At 40.5% G+C, this 10,000-nt stretch overlaps 3 non-coding genes across 3 annotated transcripts in view; all 3 read right to left on the reverse strand.

Annotated features, from left to right (window-relative positions):
• Nucleotides 1-1,328, reverse strand: part of LOC133320698 (large subunit ribosomal RNA) — a 4,021-nt gene extending 2,693 nt beyond the window's left edge. Inside the window, exon 1 of the ribosomal RNA XR_009753899.1 lies at nt 1-1,328. This exon is cut by the window's left edge and continues 2,693 nt beyond it. This is a non-coding gene — a ribosomal RNA (large subunit ribosomal RNA).
• A 1,526-nt stretch (nt 1,329-2,854) lies between these two features.
• LOC133320706 (5.8S ribosomal RNA) lies at nt 2,855-3,011 on the reverse strand. Its single transcript, XR_009753907.1, has one exon. It is a non-coding gene; the product is annotated as a 5.8S ribosomal RNA (ribosomal RNA).
• A 1,267-nt stretch (nt 3,012-4,278) lies between these two features.
• LOC133320685 (small subunit ribosomal RNA) lies at nt 4,279-6,181 on the reverse strand. The gene has a single exon (XR_009753886.1). It is a non-coding gene; the product is annotated as a small subunit ribosomal RNA (ribosomal RNA).
• Between the last annotated feature and the right edge of the window lie 3,819 nt (nt 6,182-10,000).

Raw genomic sequence — 10,000 nt, forward strand, 5'->3', positions numbered from 1 at the left:
TCTAATCATTCGCTTTACCGGATGGGACTGTTAATTATCGACGCCAGCTATCCTGAGGGAAACTTCGGACGGAACCAGCTACTAGATGGTTCGATTAGTCTTTCGCCCCTATACCCAGTTCCGACGATCGATTTGCACGTCAGAATCGCTACGGTCCTCCATCAGGGTTTCCCCTGACTTCGACCTGACCAGGCATAGTTCACCATCTTTCGGGTCCCAGCATCTGTGCTCAGAGCGCGCCTGCATTCACGGATTGGAAACGAGACGCCTCGGGAGTGCGAGAGATCGATCAAGACCGACGCTCCATCCTCCCTGAGCGAACGGCAAGCGTTCACCTTCACTTTCGTTACGCCTTTCAGTTTTGTGTTATAAAAACAACTCAATGACTCGCACACATGCTAGACTCCTTGGTCCGTGTTTCAAGACGGGTCCTGCGAGTGCCCGAAAATGAATCATCGCAGACGGATACGCGCACAGTCCGAGACAGCACGGCGGCGACAGACAGCAGCACCGCGCCCCTATCCGCACTCGGGCAGGACAGAGACTGTATGCGGCGCACGCTTGCGTCGGGCCGGACGCGTTTTGAGACGCGTGCGCGATTCGTATATTGTACGATTTTGTACTACCGTCCGACAGCCGGCAGGCCACCGTCACGGTCCAGCCGCCACGCGTGAACGCGACGATTGGACTCCCGAACGGCGCTTATGCCGACATCGAACGGGTCGCGATGTATTACTAAGAGAGAAGTGCACGCCTTCGGCGAACGTCGACGGACGCGACCCGTGTCATGCCGTACGCCACTTGCGTGACGCAAGCACGACATCGAGGCGCGACGCCCGTACGCCGCCGAGCGACGATGAATCTCTCCGTTCGTTCATTCGAGTTTCGCAGGTTTACCCCTGAACGGTTTCACGTACTCTTGAACTCTCTCTTCAAAGTTCTTTTCAACTTTCCCTCACGGTACTTGTTCGCTATCGGTCTCGCGGTAATATTTAGCCTTAGATGGAGTTTACCACCCACTTAGGGCTGCACTCTCAAGCAACCCGACTCTGAGGAGTGTCCCTCTCGCCGTCTCGCTCCGTCGCTACGGGCCTGGCACCCTCTACGGGAAAACGGCCCCGTTCAAGACGAACTTGGACAGGAGCGGCGACGACGAGAAAGCGGAACCTCCCGAACACCACATCTCCCGCGATCGTTACAACCGCGGGATTCAGTGCTGGGCTGTTTCCTGTTCGCTCGCCGCTACTAAGGAAATCCTAGTTAGTTTCTTTTCCTCCGCTTACTAATATGCTTAAATTCGGCGGGTGATCCTCCCTGATCTGAGGCCAACGATAAAAAAACGAGGCAGACGCGATATCCGTCAGCGCTACGACGCCACAAAACTAAAACACGAATCTTACATACATATAATATAATGTGCGATATGATCACACACACACACCGAGTACGTTTATACATACACACACACGCACACGCAGTGTGGTAGTCTGCACGATTCACGTACTCGTGTCTGCGCGAATTATACACACACAATATATGATTGTGATAGTGTTTCGGTTTCATAAACGGCGTCGATGCACTCTTCGGACGTCGTGTCCGCCTACTTTTTTTTTGCACACAACACATACATTGAATAACTATATATTTGAAACACTCAAATTCGATTTTCATCGTTTTATTACATATCACACATATATACGAAGGCGCGATATTGCGTTGTTTTCGTTCGATGTCCACGTCCACGATATATATATAATATTATTATAACACAGACCTTAACGACACAATAGAAACGCACAACGATCGGACACAGAAAACATAAAACGCTCATACATCGACAAAAAAAATATCTTGAAATCAGAGACGTAGATGTGTAAGTGCATAATAACGACGACGACGTAATCGCATACGAAAGAGCATCGGATACCTTCTCTTACCCTCTCACATCACCGTATCGCTTCACAATTATCATAATCATAAAGCAACGGATCAACGATGGGAGCAAGGATCACGCTCTCTGCAGCAAAACATCGCGCGTATCACACACACACAAACACATACAAAGATTCATATTTTTTTGTGCGGGTGTCGTGCGTTTCCGTCTTCACATATTATATATGCTCAGACGCTAGATGCGATCTCGTGTCACTTGTTTGATCGAGGCGTAACTAAGTATCGTTGGTGTATTATATAATATATACATACCATATACACAGACAACAACACTCACGCGACTTCGATGTGATATATTCACACAATGAAAAAAATGTTTCATAGTCTTCATATACGTGTGTGTATATATATATTTCTCATATAATATTTAAACGGACAAACGAACTTGCAAACAATCAATAATTCAATTTAAATCTCTCACTATGATGGGTCACAACAGCAACAACGACGACTACGACAACGACGACGACGACGACGACTACGACGAGTGCGACAACTCCGATTCGTATAATGACACATAATAAGATATCATAGTCTTTTCTGTGTACTACGAGAGGGAGGCGTTCGCGCTCACGCGCGTGCGGTACGACGTCGTGTTTGTGCGTGTGTCGTGTTCTCGTGCTGTTTGTGTCTCGTCAGAAAGAGAACAATAAAAAGAATAAAAAGATCATTAGCAGTCGTCGGAACCGTCATATGTTCGCACAGTCGACAACAACAAAACTACGATACACATAATTCGAACTGAACAAACACATACACACACACACTACGAACACACAACGACACTTCCGTGGCGTATATGTGCGAGTCTGTGCGCGATGGATGTAATTCTTTCTGTGTTCGCGTGCGTTATGAGGTGTCATACCGTGATGGAACAGTGTGGTGTATTATTTTATACAGCCGGCCCTCAGACAGGAGTGGTCCTGGATATTTCTCCACGGACCGCAATGTGCGTTCGAAATGTCGATGTTCAAATGTGTCCTGCAGTTCACACTATGACGCGCAGTTAACTGCGTTCTTCATCGACCCGCGAGCCAAGTGATCCACCGTTCAGGGTAGTGATTTTTATAAATATATCATGTGTACGGCGACGCTCACCATTTAAATTTTCTTTTTTTTTAAAAAAAAAAAAAAAAAAACAAAGAGGGCAATCGTGCGCATATAGGGGGTGTTGCCATTTATATAACGCTGCAATACGCCTCATATTGCCTACGGACGCGATCAAATCTACTTATACATACATACATATTTCACATTGACATGTGATATGTTGATATATAATATAGAAAGACGCGAACGACATGACAAACGAAACGTATCACACCACGTTCTCTCCAAGTGGACTAACCGACCCACCGGATTTACCCGTGTGGTTAACGTACGGTAAACAACTAATCCACCGGACCGCATAAAAAACTCAGAGTGTCCCTAACGAATTAACGAAATGACAAGATAATGATAGTAGCGCTATATACCACAGCATGTTATCTTCAACGCCCAGATTATACGTTCACTCTAATCGCCCTTGATCCAACCAAGTAAACAGAACTCGGACTAGACTTATTAAGGTCTTGAGTAGTCGTCAAGAGACTCGCGGCGCGGATTCTTACCGGTCTATGTCAAATGAGATCTACCAGAGTTAAGAAACATAGGATGAATCAATGATATCTAGTATATCGCTTTCGAGTTACAACGTTATCTGGTTTTAACATATACGTATATATACATCAAGAGTATATAAATTGTATGCTCATACAGTGCATATGTGCGTATCGGATAAGGAAGGGACGCTAATGAATCCGTTTATCCGTCAAATCGTTTTAAATTTCGTATCTTTTCCTCCTCCTTCATCATCATCATCATCATATATTATTTCGATCTCCTTGGAGATTTATTTATTTTTTAGATGTGGCCCCTTCACATCTTATATATCTCTCTCCATTTTTTATTTATTTATTTATTTATTTTTAACATCACAAACAACAACAACGACAACACGCTAGGCGTAATCGAGTGTATGTTTTTGTGTGTCTCTTTTATTTTGATGTCCCGCCCCTGACATCTTTTATATTTTTATTCATTCAAAAACATCATAACACGCTTGTGTAGAGTTGTTTTTTTTTTGTTTAATATTTATTTATTTTCCTTTCATTTATATATTATTTTGAGATATATTTAATTTCTATTGAGATGCCGCCCCTTTCATCTCTTTTTTTTTTTAATTTGCATCATATATTTTTATATATGTGTCTCTCTTTTTACTTGGATATATAATATTATCATAATCATCCTGATATCGCTTTGATATCGGATGTTATATAACGTTAATGATCCTTCCGCAGGTTCCCCTACGGAAACCTTGTTACGACTTTTACTTCCTCTAAATGATCAAGTTTGGTCAACTTCCCAGCAACGCCGACGGCCGTGAAGCCACCGCGTGTCGGTCCGAAGACCTCACTAAATCATTCAATCGGTAGTAGCGACGGGCGGTGTGTACAAAGGGCAGGGACGTAATCAACGCGAGCTTATGACTCGCGCTTACTAGGAATTCCTCGTTTATGGGGGATAATTGCAAACCCCAATCCCCAGCACGAAGGAGTTTCAACGGGTTGCCCGGGCCTCTAGGCCAGGGAGAACATGCTGATTCCTTCAGTGTAGCGCGCGTGCGGCCCAGGACATCTAAGGGCATCACAGACCTGTTATTGCTCAATCTCGTGCGGCTCGAAGCCGCCGGTCCCTCTAAGAAGAATTTTAATACGCCGTCAGTGAGTTGAACGACCGAAATCGCTCACACCTAAATGACGACGCCTATTTAGCAGGCTAGAGTCTCGTTCGTTACCGGAATTAACCAGACAAATCGCTCCACCAACTAAGAACGGCCATGCACCACCACCCACCGAATCAAGAAAGAGCTATTAATCTGTCAATCCTTCCGGTGTCCGGGCCTGGTGAGATTTCCCGTGTTGAGTCAAATTAAGCCGCAGGCTCCACTCCTGGTGGTGCCCTTCCGTCAATTCCTTTAAGTTTCAGCTTTGCAACCATACTCCCCCCGGAGTCCAAAATCTTTGGTTTCCCGGAAGCTGCCCGCCGAGCCATTGTAATAACGTCGGCGGATCGCTAGATGACATATTTACGGTTAGAACTAGGGCGGTATCTAATCGCCTTCGAACCTCTAACTTTCGTTCTTGATTGATGAAAACACCTTTGGCAAATGCTTTCGCTGATGTTCGTCTTGCGACGATCCAAGAATTTCACCTCTAACGTCGCAATACGAATGCCCCCAGTTATCCCTATTAATCATTACCTCGGAGTTCTGAAAACCAACAAAATAGAACCGAGATCATATTCTATTATTCCATGCACGAAATATTCAAGCGGCGTTTTGAGCCCGCTTTGAGCACTCTAATTTGTTCAAAGTAAAATTGTCGGCCCATCTCGACACTCACTGAAGAGCACCGCGATAGGATTTTGATATTGAACCGGCGTTTTACCGCCGGCTCACCGACGATATGCTCCGCAGACGTGTCAGTATCACCGCGGATGCGGTGCACCGACAGCGCGGCGCACAAATGCAACTACGAGCTTTTTAACCGCAACAATTTTAGTATACGCTATTGGAGCTGGAATTACCGCGGCTGCTGGCACCAGACTTGCCCTCCAATTGTTCCTCGTTAAAATATTTAAAGTGTACTCATTCCGATTACGAGGCCTCGTAAGAGTCCCGTATCGTTATTTTTCGTCACTACCTCCCCGTGCCGGGAGTGGGTAATTTGCGCGCCTGCTGCCTTCCTTGGATGTGGTAGCCGTTTCTCAGGCTCCCTCTCCGGAATCGAACCCTGATTCCCCGTTACCCGTGACAACCATGGTAGTCGCAGAAACTACCATCGAAAGTTGATAAGGCAGACATTTGAAAGATGCGTCGCCGGTACTTGACCATGCGATCGGCAAAAGTTATCCAGATTCATCAAAATTAACGACTTCGGACGCGAGGCCCTCCGTCGATTGGTTTTGATCTAATAAAAGCACTCATCCCATCACTGGTCAGAGTTCTGATTGCATGTATTAGCTCTAGAATTACCACAGTTATCCAAGTAACTGAGTAAGATCTAAGGAACCAAAACTGATATATTGAGCCATTCGCGGTATCGCCTTAATACGGCTTGCACTGAGACATGCATGGCTTAATCTTTGAGACAAGCATATAACTACTGGCAGGATCAACCAGGGAGCTAGCTAATTTTAGTTAACTCTCAATCGAGAGCGCATCGTACGCGTTCGCTCTTATATTGTGGTATAGGAAGCGAGGGCACGTAACGGTGGCCTGATTATTATTTTGTTTTTATTTATTTATTCATTTTTGTATATTTTCTTTGAAATATACACACACATTTTATATCATACTCCTCCTCCTCTCTTTCTTAATTCATATTTTATATATATTATATATATATTTTATTATGAAAACATTTTGAACGCATCAAAAAGTTTCATATTGTTGATCGTTACTTTTATAACGAGATCGTACACCTTTAATATCGGTTAACATTGTCATATATGCGTTAACAAATACGACACGTCAAACATCGGTATCATCGCACGGTGTTAGAGAGATCTAGTACCAATAGATTCTATTTCGGGCGGATTATCTACTAAGGGATTGTCTCCGGCGGTCACACTTACGCGCAACACGACGGAAGCAAATTTTGTACAATACGACCCCGTTAGAACGATCACGCTTCATACTAACCATTATAAAACGTTGTGTGAAACACATCGTGATATGTATAGCTAAGTACTACGCGACGACCGTCGGCGGTCAACACAGAGAAGTTTTTGTCGAAGGAAGAAGGTTATTAGGAGGATTTCTCGAAGCGTACTTTTTCATCATTCAAACGTACGTACACGTACGTACAATTATTTCATTCGAAATAATTTTTAAATTAAAAAAAAAAAAATTTTTTTTTTTTTTTGTCTCTTATTTATATTATCAACATCAAAAATATGATGAGATACTTTCATTTTTCATTATTATATCAACATCAAAGATATGACGAGATATTTTTCATTTTTCATTATCATCATTCACATACATATTTTATCAACATCAAAGAAATGATGAGATATTTTTTCATTTTTCATTATTATATTATCAACATCGAATATACGATGTGATAATATTTTTATATCAACATCTATTGCACGATGTGATATTTTCATATAACCAACTCCCTTCGACGCCTATCAACCTACAGTACGCAACGTGACGACGCGGACCCACCACACGCGCCGCCACCTCCTATATATGCGAGGGCCAGAAATTGACATTCGGTAAATCTGGGACCGGTTCGTGTATTACAAAAATTTTAAAAGTTCGTATTTTATACATTTCTAATATATAAATGGCATTATATGTTCAATTAAAATACTATAAATAATAAAATATAAAGAACATGTGAAATAAAAAAGTTTTTTTTTAATTTTTACATTTTATAATGGCTATGTATGAAACATTAGGGACTTAGTCGTTTTTCGATCGACTTCACATATGATATGAAAAATATTTGTTCGAAATGAAAGTTCCGCTTACGAATAAGTTTCATATTGATTGTATACATGGATGATATGCTGTTGGTGTGATCGATTTCTTCGAAATACGGAAATTATTAAAGATTTTTGTGTAACACCCTCCCGGTTCGTGTAATGACTGGACTTAGAAATTTTTCCAAGTGTATGATATAAAAAAATTATTTCACATCTATAACGATGCCATTGGTATTTATAATTTTTATATGGATGTCGTATATCGTCAATATAAATATGATATAGTCGATAGTGTCGTCTGAATGATGATATTATAATATTATGTTTGGTACGTATCGTGTCGGCGGAGCGTCTGGGACTTAGTCGTTTTTCGATCGACTTCACATATGATATGAAAAATATTTGTTCGAAATGAAAGTTCCGCTTACGAATAAGTTTCATATTGATTGTATACGTGGATGATATGCTGTTGGTGTGATCGATTTCTTCGAAATACGGAAATTATTAAAGATTTTTGTGTAACACCCTCCCGGTTCGTGTAATGACTGGACTTAGAAATTTTTCCAAGTGTATGATATAAAAATATTATTTCACATCTATAACGATGCCATTGGTATTTATAATTTTTATATGGATGTCGTATATCGTCAATATAATATGATATAGTCGATAGGGTCATCTGAATGATGATATTATAATATTATGTTTGGTACGTATCGTGTCGGCGGAGCGTCTGGGACTTAGTCGTTTTTCGATCGACTTCACATATGATATGAAAAATATTTGTTCGAAATGAAAGTTCCGCTTACGAATAAGTTTCATATTGATTGTATACATGGATGATATGCTGTTGGTGTGATCGATTTCTTCGAAATACGGAAATTATTAAAGATTTTTGTGTAACACCCTCCCGGTTCGTGTAATGACTGGACTTAGAAATTTTTCCAAGTGTATGATATAAAATATTATTTCACATCTATAACGATGCCATTGGTATTTATAATTTTTATATGGATGTCGTATATCGTCAATATAAATATGATATAGTCGATAGGGTCGTCTGAATGATGATATTATAATATTATGTTTGGTACGTATCGTGTCGCCGGAGCGTCTGGGACTTAGTCGTTTTTCGATCGACTTCACATATGATATGAAAAATATTTGTTCGAAATGAAAGTTCCGCTTACGAATAAGTTTCATATTGATTGTATACATGGATGATATGCTGTTGGTGTGATCGATTTCTTCGAAATACGGAAATTATTAAAGATTTTTGTGTAACACCCTCCCGGTTCGTGTAATGACTGGACTTAGAAATTTTTCCAAGTGTATGATAAAAATATTATTTCACATCTATAACGATGCCATTGGTATTTATAATTTTTATATGGATGTCGTATATCGTCAATATAAATATGATATAGTCGATAGGGTCGTCTGAATGATGATATTATAATATTATGTTTGGTTCGTATCGTGTCGCCGGAGCGTCTGGGACTTAGTCGTTTTTCGATCGACTTCACATATGATATGAAAAATATTTGTTCGAAATGAAAGTTCCGCTTACGAATAAGTTTCATATTGATTGTATACATGGATGATATGCTGTTGGTGTGATCGATTTCTTCGAAATACGGAAATTATTAAAGATTTTTGTGTAACACCCTCCCGGTTCGTGTAATGACTGGACTTAGAAATTTTTCCAAGTGTATGATATAAAAATATTATTTCACATCTATAACGATGCCATTGGTATTTATAATTTTATATGGATGTCGTATATCGTCAATATAATATGATATAGTCGATAGGGTCGTCTGAATGATGATATTATAATATTATGTTTGGTTCGTATCGTGTCGCCGGAGCGTCTGGGACTTAGTCGTTTTTCGATCGACTTCACATATGATATGAAAAATATTTGTTCGAAATGAAAGTTCCGCTTACGAATAAGTTTCATATTGATTGTATACATGGATGATATGCTGTTGGTGTGATCGATTTCTTCGAAATACGGAAATTATTAAAGATTTTTGTGTAACACCCTCCCGGTTCGTGTAATGACTGGACTTAGAAATTTTTCCAAGTGTATGATATAAAAATTTATTTCACATCTATAACGATGCCATTGGTATTTATAATTTTATATGGATGTCGTATATCGTCAATATAAATATGATATAGTCGATAGGGTCGTCTGAATGATGATATTATAATATTATGTTTGGTTCGTATCGTGTCGCCGGAGCGTCTGGGACTTAGTCGTTTTTCGATCGACTTCACATATGATATGAAAAATATTTGTTCGAAATGAAAGTTCCGCTTACGAATAAGTTTCATATTGATTGTATACATGGATGATATGCTGTTGGTGTGATCGATTTCTTCGAAATACGGAAATTATTAAAGATTTTTGTGTAACACCCTCCCGGTTCGTGTAATGACTGGACTTAGAAATTTTTCCAAGTGTATGATATAAAAATATTATTTCACATCTATAACG

The sequence above is a fragment of the Danaus plexippus genome, unplaced genomic scaffold, assembly GCF_018135715.1.
Source record: "Danaus plexippus unplaced genomic scaffold, MEX_DaPlex mxdp_48, whole genome shotgun sequence".
In the NCBI taxonomy this organism is placed as follows: Eukaryota; Metazoa; Arthropoda; class Insecta; order Lepidoptera; family Nymphalidae; genus Danaus; species Danaus plexippus.